We start from the raw sequence: 23,965 nt of genomic DNA on the forward strand, positions 1-23,965 counted from the left end.
GCAAGTTATGCAACAAATTTTAACTTAAAATTTTCAGGAAATTTCACTAGAAAACTCAAACACACTCCAATTTAGCAAACTGTACAAGAACAAGTCAAGTAAAACCTTAGACTGTCTCTGCAATTTAACATTACCTTACCTACAATGGATCTGTTACTGGACTTAATGATCTTTTGAGATTTGAGACTGAGATTAATAACTGCTCAGCAATACAGAAAATAATTACACTTTCTACAGTTAGACTGGATGTCAAATTTGATGGCTGTTCAACTTGTCCATACTGCCTGCAGCAATTGGACAACATTGATCCTTTAAAAATTAACTTTGTACCACTAGTACAAGGACATCTGGTTTATGTCATAATTTCAAGTGAAACTAAGTACAGGTACCTTTCCAGGAAAAAGAAAAAAAGACTATTTGAACAAGTTATACGAGCTTGTATTTAAATTGTACACAATTAAAAGTCTGCCTTAATGAAGCACATTTTCACAAGACACAATAGACTGCAGATGCTGGAGGAAAACAAAAAGCCAAACTGCAGGGGGAAAAAAATCACAGCATCTGTGGAGGGATAGTAGACGTTCCATGGACCCTGATGCAGGGTCTCAACCCAAAACATCAACTATCCCTTTGCCTCCAAGGATCCTGCATTACCTACCGAGATCCCCCAGCAGTTTGTTTTTTCCTCTATATTTTGCACAACACTTGGCTAAAAGCAGCATTTTAATTATAAATTTAGTTTTTAATTATAAATGAAGGGAATGAAAGAAAAAGCATTAAGGATCATACAATTTATCCCCAACCCTAAACATGCATCCTTGCCATTAACTTAGAGCATTACAAATTTGACTTTAAATTACTAGAGTACCTGCTCTGGTGCTTATTTAACAAGATTCTAATGATGGAACTGTATATAATGCAAGTTAAACCACAGTTTGAGTCGTCTGAACAGTTCTGGTCACCACATTACAGGAGAGATGCAATTGTACTGGAGAGAATGCAGAAAAGATTTACCAGGAAACTTACTCAGAAAGACTGGATAAGTTTAGATTGTTTTCTTTGGAATGGAGGTGCGAGAGGGGAGGATTAACTTGGGTGAATAAAGCTATGAGGGGCCTGGATAGAGTAAATAGGAAGGACCAATTTCCCTTAGAAGAGGAAATAAAGATTTAAAGAAATTGATGGAACTATGCTGGACCCCGTGCTTCACAGCAGCTTTGATCCATATACACCAGTTAAAAAACTAAGAGCAACTGCATTGTCCAAGGAGCCATGGCAAAACTGAAGTTAAAGTTCAAAAATGAAACCATCCAGTAGAAGACAATTAAAGTAAATGAAGATCTTTAATTAGTATGTTTGGATCAAGGTTTTGCAGCAGCATGGAATCAAATAGTTCTAGTGAGACCAAAGCACAAGTTTCAGCAAGGAGACTGAAGATGCATACTGGATGAAGTCAGTTTTGTTGTTTAGTTTTATTTTCACATTTAAAAACTTCTCCAATATTTTGCACCTACTGTGAACACTAATAGAAAATAGCACCACACATGTTATGTGCACTGTTGTTAGAAGATAAGCCTGCAGTTAATTAATGAACTTCCCCTCCATCACGAGGTCAGGAAAGAACTGTAGCAACTACATTCAGCACCCTTCCCAAATCCTACGATAAAGAACCATATTAGTTTACAAGACCTGGATAACATCCAGATTTGGCTGGCACAGGGAATCTAACATTTGTAAGAAACAAATGCCAATTTAGAACAGAACAGGCCCTTCAGCCCACAATGGAGCTGACATAGCTATTCCCTCTTACCTGCAGAATACCCATATCCTTCTATTTTCCTCTCATTCATGTGCCCATCGAAGCCCCTCTTAAAAGCCCACAATGAACTTGCCTCCACTATCCTATCAGGCAACACATTCCAGGCATCCACCAACCTCAGTTAAAAAAACATACCACTCATGTCTGTTCTGAACCTACACCCTCTCACCTTAAATGCATGCCCTCTGGTATGGGATTGCTCAATAATGGGAAAAAAGATATTGCTTGTCCACCCAATCTATGCCCCTCAATTTTATACACTTCCAGCAGATCACCCCTCAGCCTCTGCCATTCCAGAGAAAAGAGCCCAAGTTTGTCCAGCCTTTCCTGATAGCACATGCCCTCTAATCCAGGCAGCATCCTGGTGAACCTCCTCTACACCCTCTCTAAAGCCTCGACATCCTTTCTATAGAGGTAACCAGCATTGTATGCAATACTCTAAATGCAGCCTAACCAGAGTTCTATAGAGATGCATAACTTCTTGATTCCTATACTCAATACCCCAATTAATAAATGCAAGCATTCCATAAGCCTTCTTAACCACCCTGTCTACCTGTGTAGCAACTTTCAATGAATCATGGACTTGCACCAAGGTCCCTCTGCTCTTCAACACTGTTAAGGGTCTTGCCCTTAGGGTGTACTGCCTCTTGACATTACTCCTACCAAGGTGCAACACCTCACATTTATCCAGGTTAAACTCCATCTGCCATTTCTCTGCCCACATCTGCAGCTGATCTATATCCTGCTGTATCCGTCACCAGTCTTCTACACTATTCACAACTCCACTAATCATATGCAAACTAACTCATCCCTCAACATACTCAACCAGATCATTTATGTACATCACAAAACAGCAGAGGTCCCAGCACAGATCCCTGCGGAACACCACTACTCCAGCCTTCAGCCACCACCCTTTGTCATCTACAGGCAAGCCAGTTCTGGATCCACATAGCCAATTCTCCCATGCATCTGAATTTTCTTGATTAACCGATTATGTGGGATCTTGTCAAATGCCTTACTGAAGTCCAAATAAATGACATCCAGCTCTACCATCAATCTCTCTCATCACTGTCAAAAAACTCAACCAGGTTAGTAAGACATGACTTGCCCTGCACAAAGCCATGCTGGGGTTTCCCTAATCAAGCCAGTGGATTCCAGATGCTTGTATATCCTCTCTCTAAGAATTTTCTCCCACAATTTCCCTGCAACTGACATGAGACACACCAGTCTATAGTTCCCTGAATTTTCCCTTGTTCCTTTCTTAAATAGGGGAACAAACATTAGCCAAAGTTTGAAAGTTCACAAATAAAAATGGAAAAAAAATTGACAACACACTAGCTGCCCAGGCATCTCTGTGGCAGCCCCAACTTAAAAAGCAGACCATCAGGTTTTCAGGCTTTTGGAGAGAGCTTGGAGGAGAGTTGCATAAACCATGAAGTCCTTCATTCAGACAAATTGGGAAGCATTATTCAACAGGATCTCAAAGATTTTACTGACTGCACATCCCTCTTCCAAAGCCACAAAGACATCAGCAGCTCAAAGAATATCCTGTCACCACTTCAACTTGAACTGCTGGCTACCCTTTCATCCCATACAGCTCACCTCCAATTTCCATGCTGAATTCAGCAGAGTGAATGCAGCTCATATCCAGCCTTTTAGTTTTATCCCATGGATAACTGCCATAGGGCACAAATCCATCCAACCTTCAAAATCAGCTAGCAAGTGCAGTCAAGTTCTCCACCCATTTTATTTTACCTTCATGTTTTTAATTAATTTCTAGTACTTTTAAACTCCTTTTAATTCTATATATTATGAAATTATTCAAGTCAGAACAGTTCTTATATGCCTCTGGTTATCAGGAACATTTAACAGTTCAAATGCCTTTGATGGCAGCTAACTTTCAGAAAGCAGTCAGGACATTCCAGGGACATGACCTGAACACTGGATACCCGAGGCCAAGTTTCCATTCGGTTCCACATTGTGGGATGACTCTCAAGTATGGAAGGTCAGGTTGACCAGATCTCAAAACATGGAGCAGGTTAATGTGGGTAGGTGGGTGTTCACTACTGGCAGTGAACGGAATACAAGACAATCAGACCTATTGTCTTGCCTTTTTAAAAAAAATAATCTGCAATTATAGCTTTAAGGTTAGTATGAACACAGTACCAGGAAGTCTCATTTGCCATGGTAAGTATCACAAGAACAAGAGCGAGAAGCAGTTTAAAAGATAGGCCTGTTTTTGTACTACTTGTTGCTGTGGTGAGTGGATAGGCCTATTGATTAGCTAATTGGACAATTAGGTAGCAGCTGCCAATAAAAATTTAGGGTCAAGCAGAGCAGCCATTGTGTGAGTGAACAGCATTAGAGTGGGGAATTGAGGCTTCAGCATAAAGAGGCGAAGTAGGTGAGCAAGGCTTCTTCTGGTGGGTTCTCTGTTATTTGTAACTTTCTTTGTATAGAGCAGTGGGAATGGCAGTCAGGGCAGAAATATGCTCCCGTAGGATGTGGGAAGTCAGGGAGACCTCCAGTGTCTGAGGACTACACCTGCAGGAAGTGTGTCCAGCCGCAATTCCTTTCAGACCACATTAGGGAGTTGGAGCTGCAGCTGGATGAACTCAAGATCATTCAGGAAGCTGAAGAGATGATAGGTTGGCATTACCAGGAGGCAGTTGCATCTGGGGTGCAGGATGTAGGTAGTTGGGTAATTGTTAGGAGGGGGAAAGGAATAGGCAGTCAGTACAGGATACCCCAGTGGTAGTTTCCCTTGATAACAGGTATATCATTTTGGATACTGTTGGGGGCAGGGGGGCAGGGGGTGGGAAATGAATCACCAGTGGAGAGCTGCAGCTTTGGGAGTTAGGAAGTTTAAAAAGCAGGATCTTGAGGGTAGTAATCCTCATACATACCCCCTTCCAGCTCTCCCAAGTCCCTTCTTAAGCTCCTTCCTGGCTAACTTATAATTCTCAAGAGTGCTGTCTAATTTTTGCTTCCTCAACCTTAAATAAGCCTCCTCCTTCCTCTTGAAGAAACCTTCCACCTCCCTTGTTAACCATGGTTCCTTCACCCTACCATTCTTTCCTTGTCTCAGTGGGACAAACCTATCTGGTTGCCTGTGCCATGTGCCAGGGAGGAATAGAATAGGAAGATATGGCAGACCAATGAGTGGCTGAAGAGTTGGTGTAGGGTTCAGGGTTCAGATTTATGGATCATTGGGGATCTCTTCTGGGGTAGATATGTCTTGTAAAGAAGGGATAGGTTACACCTGAACTCGAGGGACCAACGTCCTTGCAGGTAGGTCTGCTAGAGCTGTTGGGGAGGGTTTAAACTAGGCTGGCAGGGGAATGGGAACCAGAGTGTTAGATTAGTTGATGGATCAGTTGGTGTAGAAGTAGATGCAATGTGTACAGGGAATGCAAGGAAGGATAGACAGCGGATGGGGGCATAAATACAGTCAGTTAGATGGACTGAAATGTGTTAACCTTAATACGAGAAGTGTTAAGAAGAAGGGTGATGAACTTAGAGCATGGATCAGTACATGGAATTACAATGTTGTGGCCATTAGAGATTTGGCTGTCACAAGGACAGGATTGGCTGTCTGAGGTTCTGGGGTTTAGGTGTTTCTAAAGAGGCAGAAGGAGGTGGTATTGCTAATTAGGGATAGTATCACAGCTGTAGGAAGGGAGGACATCATAGAGGGATCATCTATTGAGTCAGTGTGGGTGGAACTCAGAAACAGGAAGGGAGCAATCACTATTGCGTATTCTATAGGCCCCCAAATAGCCACCAGGAAATACTGAAGGGCCCATACTGTGCTGTACTATTCTATGTTCTAAAATCTAACTTATCCATCCCTAATATTTTCAACAAAATCTGTTAACATGACAGGAAGTACAAAGCACAACCAGCAAATGACTGAAAACAAAGAAGGATTTGCTACATTCAATGGGTGGGGAAGGAGGAAAAAGGAAAGGGATGTCAAAATTAGTTTGTAAATTTAGTGATATTGAGGAAATTTATAAGTTGCTAAAAATTTTAAACTTCAGAATCTGAAAGGATGTTTTGATTAAATAAGATTCAGTTTTATTGGGATTAAAATGACCATGAAGCTTAATGCACAGTTGCTGTACCTAGTAACTTAATGACAAAAGATGCACCACACAATCTTACTACAACTGAAAAAGCACTATTATATTAACCATGATGTAAAAGCCATCAATTTACCAACATGTTATGCCTCCAGCTACATTTATCCTAGGGTAAATGACCTAGCACCCCTAATGTAAACTTTCTGCATTTACTGATACAAATTACAGGGAAGAACAAAACATTACACAGCACAAGAACAGGCCCTTCAGCCCACAACGTTGTGCTGAACTACTTAAACTAAATGTGTAACTAAACTAATCCCTTCTGTCTACACTATGTCCACATCCCTCCATTCTCTGCACATTCATGTCTTTATCCAAGAGCCTCTTGAACACTTCTATCGTATTTGCCTCCACCACACTGGCAATGTAATCCAGGCACCCACCACTAAAAAAAAAACTTGCCCTGAACTTCCCCCCCTCCCCAGCTTTAAATCTATGCCCTCATATTAGAGATTTCAACCCTGGGAAAAAAGATACCGGCTATCTACTCTAGCTATGCCTTCATAACCTTGTAAACCTCCATCAGATCTCCCGTCACTCTGGAGAAAGCAACCCAAGTTTGTCCAACCTATCCTCATAGCACATGCCCCCTCATCCAGGCAGTATCCTGGTAGGCCTCTTCTGCACCCTTTCCAAAGCCTCCACATCCTTCTGATAATGGAGCGACCAGAATTGAATACAATAATTCAGATCCAGCCTAACCAGAGTTTTTATAAAACTGCAACATGACTTTCTGACTCGAACTCAATGCCTTGACTAATAAAGGTAAGCATGCCATACACCTTTACCACCCTATAAACTTGTGTAGCCACTTTCAGGGAGCTATGGACTTAGACCCTAAAATCCCTCTGTACATCAACCCTGTAAGGGTCTTGCTATTAACAGTGTACTCTCTCTTTATATTTGATCTCCTGAAGTGCCTCACATTTGGCCAGATTAAACTCCATCTGCCATTTCTCTGCCCATGTCTGCAACTGCTCTATATCCTGCTGTATCCTTTGCCAATCTTCTGCACTATCCACACCAATCTTTATATTGTGAATTTACTAATCCACCCATCTACATTTTCATCCAAGTCATTTATATACATCATAAACAGCAGAGGTCCTAGCATGGATCCCTGAAGAACACCATTAATCACAAACCTCCAGCCAGAATAAGTCCCATCGACCACTGCCCTCCGTCTTCTACAGGCAAGCCAATCCTGATCCTAAACAGCCAATTCACTGTGGATCGCAGGCATGTTCTGGATGAGCCTCCCAGGAGGGACCTTGTTAAACACCTTACTAGAATACATGTAGATGACATCCACGGCTCTACCTTCATCATCTTGAAAAACTCAAGTTAGTAAGATACTACTTGCCCCACACAAAGCCATGCTGATTGTCCCTAATTAGGCCATGGTTTTCCAAATGCTCATAAATCCTATCCAAGAATCCTCTCCAATAGCTTCCCCACCACTGACATGAGACTCAGAACATTACAGGCCCTTCGGCTTATGATGTGCTGACATTTTATCCTGTTCTAATATCTAACCCTTCCCTCCCATGTAGCCCTCCATTTTTCTATCATTCATGTGCCTATCCAAGAGTCTCTAAACTGTCCCAAATGTATCTGCCCCCACAACCTCTGCCAGCATCATGTTCCACGCACCCACCACTGTAAAATACTTACTTCTGACATCCCCTCCTTGTATCTTCCTCCGATCACCTTAAAATTATGCCCCCTCGTTTTAGCCATTGTCGCCCTGGGTAAAAGTCTGACTGTCCACTCAATCTATGCCTCTTATCTTGTACACCTTTGTCAAGTCACCTCTCATCCTCCTTCTCTCCAAAGAGAAAAGCCCTAGCTCACTCAACCTATCCTCATAAGGCATGCTCTCCAATCCAGGCAACATCCTGGTAAATCTCCTCTGCACCCTCTCCAAAGCTTCCACATCCTTCCTATAATGAGGCAACCGGAACTGAACACAATACTCCAAGTGTGGTCTGACCAGAGTGCTATAGAGCTGCATCATTACCTCACGGCTCTATAACTCAATACCCCAACTAATGAAGGCTAACACACCATACACCTTCCTAACAACCCTGTCGACCTGCGTGGCAACCTTGAGGGATCTCTGGACATGGACCCCAAGATATCTGTTCCTCCACACTGCTTTAAGTCCTGCCATTAACCTTGTATTCTGCCTTCGAATTCGATCTCCCGAAGTGCATCACTTCACACTTATCCAGGTTGAACTCCATCTGCCACTTCTCAGCCCAGGTCTGCATTCTATCAATATCCTGTTGTAATATGCAACAACCTTCTACACTATCCACACCACCACCAACCCTTGTATCATCCCACCTTTCCACATCCTCATCCAAGTCATTTATATAAAGAAAAAAATCACGAACAGCAGGGGTCCCAGAACGCCAGAACACCACTGGTCACTGACCTCCAGGCAGAATATGCTCCATCTACCACCACCCTGTCTTCTGTGAGTGAGCTAATTCTGAATCCACACAGTCAAGTTTCCCTGGATCCCATGCCTCCTGACTTTCTGAATAAGCCTTTCATAAGGAACCTTGGCAAACACCTTACTAAAATTCATGTACACCACATCCACTGCTCTACCTTCAATGTGCTTTGTCACATCTTCAAAGAATTCAATCAGGGTCATGAGGCACAACCTGCCCCTCACAAAGCCATGCTGACTAATCAGCCTAAGCTTCTCCAAATGCCCATAAATCCTGTCTCTAAGAACCTTCTCCTGTAATTTGCCCACCAATGAAGACTCACTGGCCTGCAATTCCCAGGGTTATCCCTACTCCCTTTTTGAACAAAGGAACAACATTTGCCATCCTCCAATTATCTGGCACTACTTCCGTGGCCAGTGAGGACAAAAAGATCATCACTGAAGGAGCAGCAATCTCTCCCCTTGCCTCCCATAATGACCTTGGACATATCCTATCCAGCCCCAGTGACTTACCTATCCTAATGGGATTTGTCCCTGATCAAAGCCACTCTCTCACCTCTTTCACCTCCGTCCCTGTCCCTTTTTAAACATCTAAGCCCCAGAATATCCAGTAGCCATTCCTGCCCTTGCAACAGCCAAGTCTCCATAATGGCCACCATTTCATAGTTCCATGTACTTACCCATGCTCTAAGTTAATCATCCTTGTTCCTGATTCTTCTCACATTAAAGTAGACACACTCAGCCCATCCAACCGACTGCAATTTTGCCCTTTCAAATGCCTATCCTTCTTCACAGTCGTTCTACATCTACTTGTACACTAAATGCACCAACCTCTGACCCATCACTCTGGATCCCATCCCCCTGACAAACTAGTTTAAACCCTCCCCATCAGTTCGAGCAAACCTGCCCACAAGAATATTGGTCCCCCTCCAGTTCAGGTGTAACCTGTCCCTTTTGTACAGGTCATACCTTCCCCAGCAGAGATCCTAATGATCAACAAATCTGAAACCCTGCCCCAATTCCTTAGACACCTATTCACCTGCCAAATCATCCTATTCTTACCCTCACTGGCACATGGCACAGGCAGCAATCTAGAGATTACTACCCTTGAGGTCGTGCTTTTCAGCTTCCTACCTAGCTCTCTGTATTCCCTCTTCAGGACTTCATCTCTTTTCCTACCTATATCATTGATACCAATATATACCATGACCTCTGGCTGTTCACCCTCCCCCTTCAAAATGCTGTGGACCTAATCTAAGACATCCCTGACCCTGCACCCAGAAGGCAACATACCATGCAGGAGTCTTTCACGTCCACAGAATCTCCTGTCTGTCCCCCTTACTATGGAATCACCTATCACTACCACCCTCCTTTTCTCCCACCGTCCCTTCTGCACCACACGACCAGGTTCAGTGCCAGAGACCTGGTCACTGCAGCTTTCCCCTGGTAGGTCATTCCCCCACCCCAACAGTATCCTAAGCAGTATACCTGCTATTGAGGGGGAATGGCCACAGGGGCACTGGGCACCTCCTGCCTAATCTCAGTCTTCCTCCTAACAGTCACCCAGCTACCTGCCTCCTGCAGCTCAGGAGTGACTGCCTCCCTGTAATTCTTATCTATGAACTCCATTATCCCTTGGCACCAAATATCAGCCAGCTGCAGTTCCAGTTCCCTAACACAGTCTGTAAAGAGTTGCAGCTGGATGCACCTCATGCAGATGTAGTTATCAGGGAAACTGGATGTCTCCCAGAACTCCCACATCTCAAGCTGAACACAGCACTAACCCTGGAGCCACTATCACTACCCTGGCTGGGACTAAAGGAAATACCAAAGCAAAGAAAGGAACTTATCAGGGACTTACCTTCACCTCTTCTCACAGAAGCCTCAAGCCAAAGCCTCAATACCCCATTCTAACACTGGTCCAGTCACACAATGGCTGCTCCACTTATACCTGCCTTCCCTTTTTGCTGCTGTTAATAAGCCAATCAACTGGTAATCATTTGCCAGTGTGCCTCGTTTAGACTCGTGCAAGGTAAAGCTCAAGCACATGCACAGAGACTCACCTCTTTTCAAAGGTCCTGCTCCAAATCCAGACTCTGCAAGGTGAAACTCACAAGCACACACAAATCTATAGTTTCAGCAGTCTATAGTTTCCAGGATTATCCCCATTTTCTTTCTTGAATAATGAAAGAGTATAGCTACTTGCCAGTCCTCTGGGACCTCACCTATGGCAGGAGAGCACACAAAGATCTTGGTCAAGGCCCCAGAAATCTCATCTCTTGCCTCTCAATAACTTGGGGTATATCCCATCCATGGGGACCTAGCCACCTTATTGTTATTTAAGAGACCCTTCTTAATCTCAAGATGCACTAGCATATTATCCTCCACATCCTTCTACTTGGTAAATACTGATGCAAAGTAATCATTTAGGACCTTTCCCATATCCTCCACCTCCAAGCGCATGTTCCCTCCTTTATCAAGTAGTCCTACCATCGCCCTAGTTATCCTCTTGCTCTTGATGTATAGAATGCCTTAGGATTCTTTTTAATGCTACTTGCCAAGGAGTTTTCATGGCCCCTCCTGGCTCTCCTAATTCCCTTTTGGTAATGGTTAGGTGCAGATTCAATGAACATAGAATAGTACAGCACAGGAAGAGGCCTTTCAGCCCATGATGTCATTGACACGATGCCAAATTAAACAATCTCTCCTGCCTGTACATCTCTCTCTCCATTCCCTGCATATTCACGTGTCTATCTAACAGCCTCTTAAATGGCACTATTGTATCTGCTTCCACCACTAACCCTGGCTGCCTGTTCCAGGTACCCACCACTAAAGAAAAACTCCCCTCCCCCCCCCCCCCCTTTAATGCATGCCTTCTAGTACTTGACACTTCTACCTTGGGAAAAAGATTCTGACCATCTACACTCCCAATGCTGCTCATAATTTTTATAAACTTCTCAGGTCTCCCCTCAACCTCTAACGTTCCAGAGAAAACAAACCAATTTTGTCCAAGCTCTCTTCATAGCTCCTATCCTCTAATCCAGACAGCATCCTGGTAAACCTCAGCTGCACCCTTTCCAAAGCCTCCACGTGCTTCCTATAATGGGGTGACCAGAACTGCATACAATACATACATTTACAACCTCATGGCTCAGATTTGAAATTAACGTTTTCAAAGTATCACACAAGGAGTACGTAAGATAATTAGTATGAAGTGAGGCCAGTTGAACCAAAGAGTTTTCTCGTGCAAGTGTACTAGAGACAGAAAAGAATGCTGGAAGATTTGAGGCTGACTAACCAAACAACTTAGCTACAATTTGATATTAAGCTTTTGATGGCATTCTGTTGCTCATTGCGCAATGAGATGCAAAGCTAATGCCAAGATTTACTGCTGGATTTGTACTTTTTGGCCAATTAGATGGAACTCTTATATACAGCATTCATGCACAAAGCTTCTTTCACTACAATACAAATGCCCTTTAATATCTGTATGCCATAGAAGATATAGGAAATCTGTTCAAGATAGATGGCCCTTTTTTTAATACTTAACAGTTTAAATATTAAATTTAATGCATTCTATGCAGGCTAACGTTTCCTGGAAAAATTTCAAAGTTTATTTCACACATGATACTGTTCCACTGAACCAGACACAAGGACAAAGTGTTCAAGGTTATTTTCACAGCTGTTAATTTTTCTAGAATTGTTAAGGGGGGGGGGGGGGGTGGTGGTAAGGAGAGAACATTATCTCTGTACATGGTCAATTGGCATAAAGTTCAATTACTAATTAAGGCAGAAGCTTGTGCTAAAAACTTATTTCTGTTTGAATACAGTAAGTATTCTTTCCCCCACCCCCCCCCCCCCAAAAAAAGAGAAATATTAAGATCAATTAAGGGTGTACTTGCAAGCATTGCAGATGGACCTTACCTCAAAAATCACCATGGGAATAGAACAGCTATAATGCACATAATAAGATTACTTAAATGGTAAAAGCAGATGCACTTGACCCGTTCTGCCATTCCATATAGCAATTAACCCTCTACCTCAAGTCCACATTGCTACCTGATCCTCATGTCCTTCCATTCTGTTGGGATGCAAAATTCCTTCAATTTCAACTCTGAATATTTACAGAGACTGAGCATCCATAACCCTGTGGGTTATAGAATGTCAAATAGAACTGGATATCCAAGCTGTTCCGGAAAAATATTGTTATTGTTCCTCATTGATGATAAAATACAGTGGAGTACAAGTCTGACAAAATACTTAAGCTATAACAAAATTTTTGATAAAATGCAAGTTACACTAACACTGAAAAGTAAAACAAAAACTGGTATACTTACAACTCATCATGTATCCAGCATTCTTTAGCACTTGATGTGCAAACTTAAATATCAACAAACACTTTTTGGTTTAAGTCAACAAACATGTTTCAGTAATTGCAGAAACATTTCTTTGGTTCCCTATAAAACAGCCAACAAATTGTTTAACAAGAATGTTTAAGAGCCAAACTTATTCAAATATCCAATTGATTTAAACTTCAAATTACCTCAGTAAAACAAAATTTGTATCATCTGCCCCAAAATATAATACTATGACAAGATTTGTGACAAAGATATTTTTAACCATATTTCAGTTGCACTAACTGGTATTCATTAGTACATAAAAATACCAGGCATGTAAACTCCAATTAGCGCAACCTCCCTCAATATATACAAGTCCTGAATAAATTACCCTTTTGTTATAGTCAAATGGCTTTAATGATGTTTTTCTTGGTTCATACTCAAAGTGCAGAAAACATGTTTTGCAGGCTCTATTGTTTTATCTAAATGTTCCTAAAGTTTGCAAAGCTGAATGGAAAAAGAGTCAAGTATTGAAATCACAATAAAGATTGCTGGTTAAAATTTTGCATTATGCAAATTAACACCAAAACTAAGCTTTCCTTATAAGCTTTTGTTTCTTTCTCCCCTTGGAAGATCTTAAAACCTACCTCTTTGACCAACCTTTGAATCACCTGTCCTGATATTTTGGATGTTGTACTATAACAGTCCTTCAAAATGCCTTAGGATATTTTACTATTTTAAAAAGGTGCCATATGTTATCACTATCTTTCATGACATTCAAAGCTAAAAGCAATCTCTGAGCAAACTTTACCTTTGCAATTCAAAGACTTGAACCAAAAGTTCTGTTAAAAGAAAGTAAATCTAAAACAGATTTTTTTTTACTTCTTGACTCAAACACGATTGGAACAAACGGTTTTAAGTGAGACAAGAATGAGATTTGCCAAATTTTCAGCTGATGAAATAAAATCTTTGGTTAAGAGCCTAACTCAACTACTTTTTCTATAAATGTGGAATGAATGCTAAAAATGTTTGTACAACCAGTGAATTAAAACCATATCATTTGGAAAGAAAATTGAGCCCCGTCTAATGTATAATAAGAACATATAGTAATTGGTTAGCGTGAGAGGAAATGTTTGAATTTCAACATTAAAGAAATTTGTATTCAGCTGAAATAATTATGTAGATGATAAGTCAAGTAAATCATGGTTTACAAACCGAGTAAACACCGAAGAATTTAACCCACTAATAGCTGAAAATATACTCCCACCACTCTTCAACTACAACAAAAATACCGAACTGCTAGAACGCAGAGAAAACTTACAAATAAGGGATTTGAAAGAAAAAAAACACACCTTTAAAAATGAAAAACCCTTATTAACTTAAGAATATTTCTTTTAATTACAAAAGCTCTCGTGGTTTCTTGAATAAGGCAACGGAGGAGGATTTCGTAGGCTAAACAGTTAACCCAGCATGGGTCAGGGAGTCACTAGGTCAAGTCTTTGGAATGCTAGATTTCAATATAAAAGTTAAACGGTGACAGAAGAGACTGCAGATGCCGAGGTGTTTGTTTTTAAATAGTTTGACTGCAATATTTTAAAGCTTAGAGTAGAAACGCCCTGTCTTGTAGTCTTTGACAAACAACCCCTTCACTGCCTGCATACCCAAACAAGCAAAATCTATCCCCACAGCTCTCTCTACTTTCTCTCTCTCTCTCGAGAAACTTTTACAGCAGATCCACAATCAGGGAAAAGTTTATTTTAACCCATACACACACACGGCAGAAATCCCGCACCCAACCCCTGTGTAGTTTTGTATATTGGTTACCTTATGCGTTGTCTATGGATCACCCAGCAGGATTAACCACGTCTCCCTGGCGCACACCGCTGTTCCAGTTTCATGAGCACTGGACATTCCTCCGTCTCCAGTCCCGCCTATCAATCAGCCGCACAGCTCCTTGCTTCCAGCCAGAGAGAAACCAGAACCGCCACAAACACCGGATGCACCGCCCCTAACAATCCCAAAACTCCATTGGCCACTTCTTGCTGTCCATCCTTGCTGGCTGCCTGGTTAGAGAAGAAAAGCCTCCAGTGTGCGGCGTAAGTGATAATATAAAGAGTCCGCAAATTATTCACAAGCGTTGGACACACCTGTAGCCATGTCTAAGGAAGATGTATTTACTCCAAGCATGAACAAAGTGCGTAACCTTTTTATTTCTCAATATTAATATTTGACCCCTCCCAGCTAGATATGAGAACTATCACTAATTGACAACAACAGCTTGCCGAGAAAGGCTCTGGTGAAAGGGTTCCAATAAAGGGTCATCGACCTGAAAGGACTTGTTTCTTTCTCCCTGTAGATGCTGCCCTGTTCTGGGCGATTCCAGCATCTGTTTTTAGCAACAGTGAACCTTGCATTATGGTATGCTTCAGGGACACTGACAGAGTACATCAGCGTTTTGGAGAAGTGCCATCAACACAGTTTCTACAACCCACTAGCAGGATAGGCAAATCAATGTTTATGTCTCTCTGACACGAAGATACATCACACTCAATCAACCCCAATGGACAGGGCAGGCCAAGTTGTCTGCGTGCCTGACCCCAGAATCCCAAAACAAGCACAGTACTCCAAGTTGAGACATGGCAAAGGACTTCCAGTGGGACCCAGAAAGTAATTCCAGAATGCCCTCAGTTGCCTCCATGAAAAAAATGTAAAATCCTCACAGCCCAATGAGAATCCGTGATCATACCTACCTCAGAGGCACACTCCTGAAACCCACCAAGGTGACAGTCGGGCACACCTCTACCCAGAGCACAGCGCCGAGGAGATTGCCATGGTTCGGACAAGCAGAGAAGCTCAGAATCGTCAAGTCGTTCACTACAGAAACAGGTCCTTCGGCCCACCATGTCCATGCTAATCATCAGGTACCCATCTTCACTAATCACATTCTCCAGTGCTTGGTCCTTGGCTTTCTATGCTTTGACAATTCAAGTGTTCATCTTGATATTTTTAAATGTTGTGAGAGTCTCTGCCTCAGCTCCCACTCAGCCCTGATGCAGGGTTTCGACCTGAAACGTTGACAATTCCTTTCCTCCCACGGATGCTGCTCAACCCACTGAGTTCTTCCAGCAGGTTGTTTGTTTATATTGTGATATCACACCCAGTTAAATGCTGCTTGATTGTCAAGGGCAGTTACCTCTGGGATTCAGTTTTTTTATGTCTATGTTTGAACTAATGATGTATAGAGCGAAGTGATCCTGACAAAACTCATAAGGTTATTTGTGAGTAAATTCCAGTTCGCTGATAATTGATTAATTTGGGTTGGTCATTACTTTCTACGGACAGGACGTGCCCTGACAATTTTCCATGCTTTCAGATGGATTTGGCAACCAAATTACAATTTCTGAATTGTTAAATTTTAATTCTCTATTCCAATCTTTCCATGGCCTTGTCCTCTCTGACTCTGTAACTTGACCAGCACTATAATCCTCCAAGAATACCTCAAGTTTTGTTTTTTGTTGATCCCTGACTTACTTTGAAGTCTGTTGATTGCTGGTCATGCCTTCAGCTGCCTGCACTCTTAGCATATGTAGCTCCATCTCCAGTGCCTCCTTTAAGACACTCAAATGTACTGTATCCTTTGCTTTGGAGACATCTTTTCTGTATGATATGTTCCTGGGTCAAAACTTGGTGTGTTTAATAGAATAAAATTTAAATGCAGGATTGTATATGGAATGGTTATCTCCATTAACAAGGAAATTACTTATAAATTACTGAATTATGTATCAATTCTAAGTGCAAGACTGTAAATTGATAATATGTAACATTAAATTAATTACAGCAATGAGATATTATTTACATCTCCTAAATTTTATACCCCTCGTTGCAATTTTCCTAAGCGTGTAAAACATTGGCATTTAAAATAAGATATAATGAAGGGAAATTGAAGTTTACGTACAATATTGTAAACTATGGCCTGTCAAAAAATTAATTAGATGGGTAGTTTTCTCTAGATTTTCAATTACAGAATTGAACTGTGATAAATTTGCATGCTGCAAATATTGTTTATGAGAAGCTTGTATAATTTCATGTCAGAAATATAATTATTTTCTCTCTTTTTCTCCAATATCCTGTTCTACAGCTGCTTTAATCCCTTCTGAACTCTCTGGATGTTGTGAATGGCTAATTCTATGCATTATATGGCCTAAATTGCAGTAACATTAATGATTAAGGTGCTAAACCAACCAGATACTAATTATCATTTGCTGTCCCTTGAGATAGTGATCTAATCCTGGAAAAATACAAAGATAATGTGGCCTGATGTCACGTATAAAAATAGTTATTGGTGGTTCTGTTTTCAAAAGAATTGTTGGATTAGAGGAATTGCATTTTGTAGTATTCTGGGGTTCTTCATTTATTCCTAATGTTGATTATTGTTTCACAACTCCATCAACATTTGCCTTATTTATTTTCAGGGATTTCCCAGAAAACATGAATTCAACGTGAATAGGCCTTCAGTTTAATTTCTGATCCAATATTCAACACATCCAACAATGCAGTATTCCCTCAGTACTGAATGAAATTTCAGCCTAGATATTACATTCAATTCTGTAGAATGGTATTTAAACCCACAGCCTTCAGTCACAGAGGCAAGAGTGCTACCAACTAAGCTATGGCAGACAATTACATTGAATGTGGTTGAATAGCTTTCAAAGTTGAGTTTATTGTCACATGCACAAGTACAAGTACAGGTGCAATGAAAAACTTACTTGCAGCAGCATCACAGGCACATAGCATCAGATACACAACATTCACAAGAAAAAAATAAATTATACACAATTTTTACAAGAAAGAACAGAAAAAAAACCAAAGTCCATTGAAGTGCATCATGGTCATAGTGTTGCTATACTGCAGGTTGGTTCAAGAAACGAATGATTGAAGGGAAGTAACTGTTCTTGAACTTGGTGCTATGGGACTTCAGGCTTCTGTACCTCTTACCCACTGACAGCTGTGATAAGATGGCATGGCCCGGCTGGTGGAAATCTTCGATGATAGATGTTGCCTTCTTGAGGCAGTGCTTCATTAAGTACTTCTGATGGTATGATACTCCATTGTTTTTCCTGTTATAATTTTCAGGCAAGCAGGATTTATGGTATTTCTGACCATCCTCTAAAGTTTAGAACAGCCTCAGCTGATTTCCAAAATTCTTCAACTAAACCTGTACTCAAAAATAAATTTCAGACACATCTTGCTTACACTCCCTCCTTGTATGTTATTGGATGTTATTGATCTTGCTACCTGCTGAGCGTTTAAGTCTCTGATTCTGAATCCCTGCTTCCCCGAATCACCTGTACACAATTTCTGCTTCTCCAAGATGAAGAGTCTTTGACCTGAAATGTTAACTCTGTTATTCTTTCTATGGATGTTGCCCAACCTGCTGAAGGTTTCCAGCATCTTCTGTTTTCATTTCAGATTTCCAGCGTCAAGTGTAAAATCACTAATCTTGGTGATGGTACCAGCGGCAGTGTGGGCTGTGAGGAAAATGCAGTGAGGGTTCAAGATGATAGAGACATGCTAGGTTAACAGATGAAGACATGCTGACTAGAATATAATGTGGAAAAATATGAGGTCATGTACTTCAGTGGAAAAATAGAAAAGCAGAGCATTTTTGAATGGTGAAAGGTTGAAAAAATGTTGGTGTTCAGAGGGACTCAAATGCCCTTGTACTCAAATTACCAAAACCAACATATATGTACAGCAAGCAATTAGAAAGGGAAACAGTCCATGCCTTTATTGCAGAGGATTTTAATGTGAGTGTATAGACATCTTGCTCCAAATATATGGAGTCCTAACGAAACTGCATCTGCAATACTGTGAATAGGTCCGATGTCCCTTCCTAAGGAAGGTTATACTTGAGATTGAGGTGATGTAAATGATCAGCAGGTACGAGGGGCTGAAGCCCCTACTCTTGTGTCTATTTCTTATGTTCTTACAACTTGTGTACTGTACATGGTGGAAAGATTTTGGGGTGTTAGGAGCTGAGTCATTCACCACTGTTTGGAGCCTTTCTTACCTGGAGTGCTCATGATTGCACAGTATTCAAAACACAACCCTGTGAGCCTTGAAGGCATGCAGCTAGACTGAATCATAAATATGGAAGGTTTGCACACTTCTTAAGGTTATTTCATGCAATCCAAACAACTTATTTTATCTTAAATGTATAAGCATAATAAGTAACCTACATAATACAAAATCTTATGACAACTTTTCTGTTGTCATAATTCCTCTCATTATTCTTCTTTTCCATTATTTATTTATTTTTGTGACTTATAGTAATTTTTCTGTCATTATGTCCTGTACTGTGTGCTGCAACAAAACAAAAAATGTCACGACATATGTCAGTGATAATAAACCTGATTCTGATTTGGAGTATGCTGGAAAAACAAAACACTTAAAGTAAGGACAAGAATTATAGGTTGTTTTATAGTGATAATACCTGCTTCTGTACTATCCTACTTCTGAATACATCATGTAGTTCTTAGTCTGATGTAAGTCTTATCAGAAAATGTTTTCTTTTGGTTTAGAAAGAAATGAAGTGGATAGGCTGTGGTTAGGAGGTTCACTGCCCTGTGTCAGTGCTATTAGAAATGTTTTCACCGAGGTCAAGCTGCAGTACATAACACAGACATACCGATGGAGGTTGGCTTTTGCTTTGAGCTTAGCTTATGACTAATTGTGAGAGTTCAAATTTTGAAAAGCAATGAGTATTTCTGTCAAAAGATTTGCCTAATCAACATGCATTCTAATGGCTTGTTCTTATATGAATCTTCATTCATTTGGCATTTACCTGTATTTAATTTTGGTTTTGTCCGAGGCTATTGGAGCTTGGTTCCTAGACCCTATCAATAAATGGTTAAAAATATCTGAGATCCTCAGCTGAAAATTTGAAGGTTATGTAGCAGTTGCTACCGCGAAATAAAACAAGACGCTAGTCGGAGGATTGTCGAACAGAAGTGGTTTATTTTCCCGCCTTGCGCGGGCCCTTTAAGGGAGACTGTTCCCGCCCAAAGCAACCGGCAATGACGTAAGTACTACGTCATCAAGACTTTCCCGCGCGCGGGTTCTCCCCGTCGCTCGGGAAAGACGAGGCCCGCCGCCATCTTGGGCCTCGTCGCTCCGACGCCGCGCAACCTGACTGCCAAGCCGGTTCACCCGACTAAACGGTGAGTCGCCACAGTTAGCAGAAATGTGTAATAGGCAGAAAAATGTATGAATTTGGCAGTAATGTAAAGTACTTTAGTGGTCAACTGATTTGATGTTTGCTAGCTAATATAATGAGAAGTTTCTGGTAATCAAGAGAATTAGCCACAAGTTAGAAAATATTGTTTTATCATGAAATGTTGTGTTACAAATTAACACTTCTAATAAAACAATCTCCAGTTTGAGATGAGAAAGAGATACCATAATGGCAGTAAATTCATCCTGGGATCTTAAATCGTGTTGTTTTGTCATTTACAACCACTGGAGCAGAAACATCTATTTCAATTTAACTCCTTAATTTTACACTCAAAAACCATTTTAAATTGGACTTCTAACCAGGTTAGGGCAACTTCAAATGGGCAAATAGAGCTATCCTTGCCAAGGAGGATAACTTCCTGAATAGAGAGATTTTTTACGCCGTATATGTGAAAACAAATGCTAATAACTAGATTTTCACCATTATTTTAACTAAAACACCTAAGCCTATTTTTTTATGTCCTTTTCAATTAGGGATCAGTATTCACATGATGAGTATTAATTTGTTTCCTTATTTTTAGTCTATTGTGTAAAATAAGCACTTACAGTACTTCCTCCTGATCTTCTGCCTAATTTCCTGCAAATTATCGTCATAAAATTAGAGCCAAGCTGTTCAGGGATAATATCTGGAGGTGCTTATTTACAAAAAGGGAATGAAAATCTGTAAATATCTCTTGCAGAAAGCTGTCCGGACAATGGAAAATTTTGTAACGGAGATTGCTAGACTTTTCAGACAAACTTACGTAGAATATGAAAGTGGGGTGAGTAAGTGGAGTTAAAATACAGAATGGCAGAGCTGGTTTGACAAATCTGTGACAGATCTACCCTCATGTACGTCTGTCATCCAATCCAAAATACTGGAATGTTGTTACAGGTAATACAAAGAAGAACTCATTTTTTTAACATTCTTTTGGCATACTGTTAAACTTCCTGCAGATGAAAAATTATGGCATGGCATAATTTTGGACACAGTTTCTTACACTATGGTCACAGCTAGAAAATTCAAGTGATGCTGCTCTTTGCTCAATGACATTGATGAATGAAAATGGTTACCTGAATTTCCAATTTGTACTGCAAAATTCTGAGCCATGAACAAAAGATTGAAAATTTGATTCTTATTCCTTTGCTTAAGTTCTTTCTGCAAATAAAATTTACATGATTATTTTTAACCATTCTTTGATGTGGTTTTGAAGCTTTGTTAAAATCAGGCCAGGAATTATTAGCTATCAAATATTTGTCTATTTGTTGATTTTCCTTTCCAAATTTTACAATTGTGACTGATCTTGTTTGATACAAACTGTGGTAAATAATTAGCCAAACAAACCAAAAGTAAGTAAACAAATGGTTAGAAGTTCTGCATGAAATCGTGTACAATGAAAGATGATCAACCTCAATGACCAGAGACAAAATGACAAACAGCATTTGAACTTTGTTTGGCACCTTGCCTGACAAATCCACAGAATGACTCTGCTTTTTTTTCAATAGCATTATGCAGTGTAGTCATGAGGAGTACACAGTCCTAATGTAATACAGAGCTTAGTGAGAAAAACTAAGAGGACTTTCCTAATAAAAATACATAGGTAAAGCCTGGTGTTATTGGACAGGAACTTAAACCTTTATGCCTTATAAAAATCCTAATAATGAAAAGCACTGTTGGAATAGCAGCCTGAACTTTGGCAACAACACTGATGTGGTTCCTGTGTTTTTCTAGGAGATGAAATACATCCTATGAAATGTTTCTTGGAACCTCCCAGAGAGACAATTGCAGAACAGTGCTTTAAATAGTGCATGCATTTATTAACAGAGGCAAACACCATTTTTCTGACCACCAATTCAGAAGAAGGCTTTTGGCACGCTGATCTTCATTAGTCAGGGCATTGAGTATAAAAGTTGGGAGATCATACAAGACACAGGTGAGGCTGCACTTGGAGTATTATGTTCAATTTTGGTCACCCTGATACAGGAAAGATGTTATTCAACTGGAAAGAGTGCAGAAAAGATTTACAAGGCTGTTGCCAGGACTTGAGGGACTGAGTTATACGGAGAGGTTGGACAAGCTAGGACTTCATTCCTTGGAGCATTGAAGACTGAGAGGTGGTCTTATAGAGGTGTATAAGATCATGAGGGGCATAAAGGGTGGCACGGCAGTGTAGCAGTTAGCGTAACACTATTACAGTGGCAGCGACCCAGGTTCAATTTCCGCTGCTGTCTAGAAGTAGTTTGTACCTTCTCCCCATCTCTGTGTGGATTTCCTCCGGCTGCTCCGGTTTCCTCCCACATTCCAAAGACATACGGTTTAGGAGTTGTGGGCATGCTATGTTGGCGCCAGAAGAGTGGTGACACTTGTGGGCTGCCCCCAGCACATTCTCAGTAGCGCAAAAAGACACATTTCACTGTGTGTTTCGATGTACATGTGACTAATAAATAAATATCTTTCATAAAGTAAGGTGAATGCATTCAGTCTTTTTTCCACGGTTGAGGAATCAAGAACTAGAGGCCATAGATTTAAGGTGAGAGGGGAAAGATTGGTCTCCTCGTCTATGGAACATACTAATATATTGGAACTGCTCCGAAAAGGCTTACTAGACAAATATCTGGAATCGACAGATTGTCTGACGAGGAACAGTTGGACAGGTGGGCTTGTATTTTCAAAAGCTCAGAAGAGTAATCAGGTATCTGTTTGAAGCATTTAAGAACTCAAGGAGTCTTGATAGGGTGGATATGGAGAGGACAATTTTCCTAGAATTAGGGATTACTGTTTAAAAATAAGAGGTCACTTGTTTAAGACAGAGATGAGGCATTATTTTTTATATTTCAGAGGGTCATGAGTCTTGATTGAATATTGACTGTGTACCCAAATTCAGTACTAGAATTTTGTTGTATGTGTGTATATATATCAGAATGCAACATTATTAAATAAATAATTATTTTTGCTATTTGTGTTTACTGAATTTTTTTCTTTCTGTCACTAGGCCAGAAACTAACAGTGAAATTGAAACGAGATTGCAATTATAGTATTCTAGATTTGGTTCTGTATCCATGATATTTGTTTATTTACAATGTACATATTACAATGCAGCACAATGAGACCAAAAACAATTTATAAAATCTTTTCATAAAACAGATTAATCATTTTCCTCAATGATCTGCAATCTTTAACAGCTAATCTAAAATTAAAGTTAAAATAATTTCATGGCTAAATTTAACCGTGATAATGCTGTATAAAACTTCGGTTAGGATGCATTTGGTTCAGTTCTGTGTCAGTTCTGTGTCAGTTCTGTGTCAGTTCTGGTCGCCCCATTACAGGAAGAATGTGCAGGCTTTGGAGAGGTTGCAGAGGAGGTTCACTAGGATGCTGCCTGGATAATCAGAATCAGATTTATTATCACTGACATATGACATGAAATTTGTTGTTTTGCAGCAGCAGTACATTGCAAAGACATAAAGATCTATAAATCACAAATATAAATAAATAGTGCAAAAATAAGGCTGAGGCAATCAAATCTCCAGAATGATTAGATCCAGAGGACTGCAAATATAAACACAGCCAATGAAATGGTGTGGAGTGGAGTGGGGTGGGGGAGATGGTGGTGATGATGATGATGGTGATGGTGATGATGATGGTGATGGTGATGATGATGATGATGGTGGTGATGGTGATGATGATGATGATGATGATGATGATGATGGTGATAATGATGGCTGTTGCTGTTGCTGGGCCTCAAGGGCAGGAGATCAAGAGTGGGTGGCAGCCCACAGACAAAGACCCCAACCTCAACAAACTGGGAAAGTGTGCTCTTCTATCAAGTGTTCACTTACTCAGATTGCAGTAATTTTCTGAGCTTTCTCCCTAGCTGCCAGGCCCCAAGGTTGCTTGGATGATTGAATAGAGTGGTGAGGGTAGAGT

General features: G+C 40.6%; 1 protein-coding gene across 6 annotated transcripts in view; it reads right to left on the minus strand.

Annotated features, from left to right (window-relative positions):
* Positions 1–14,827, minus strand: part of il11ra (interleukin 11 receptor, alpha) — an 82,891-nt gene extending 68,064 nt beyond the window's left edge. The window contains exons 1-2 of one of the 6 annotated variants that reach the window (XM_052010046.1): positions 14,590–14,827; positions 12,766–12,885 (exon numbers count right to left, since the gene is read on the minus strand). The gene's annotated coding sequence lies outside the window, so the exon portion shown is untranslated. Of the gene's footprint in view, positions 1–139; positions 277–12,765; positions 12,886–14,589 lie in introns of those variants that run through there. The other 5 variants (XM_052010044.1, XM_052010043.1, XM_052010042.1 and 2 more) reach the window with 5 other exon arrangements.
* Between the last annotated feature and the right edge of the window lie 9,138 nt (positions 14,828–23,965).

Source organism: Pristis pectinata, chromosome 2 (assembly GCF_009764475.1).
Source record: "Pristis pectinata isolate sPriPec2 chromosome 2, sPriPec2.1.pri, whole genome shotgun sequence".
Classification (NCBI taxonomy): domain Eukaryota; kingdom Metazoa; phylum Chordata; class Chondrichthyes; order Rhinopristiformes; family Pristidae; genus Pristis; species Pristis pectinata.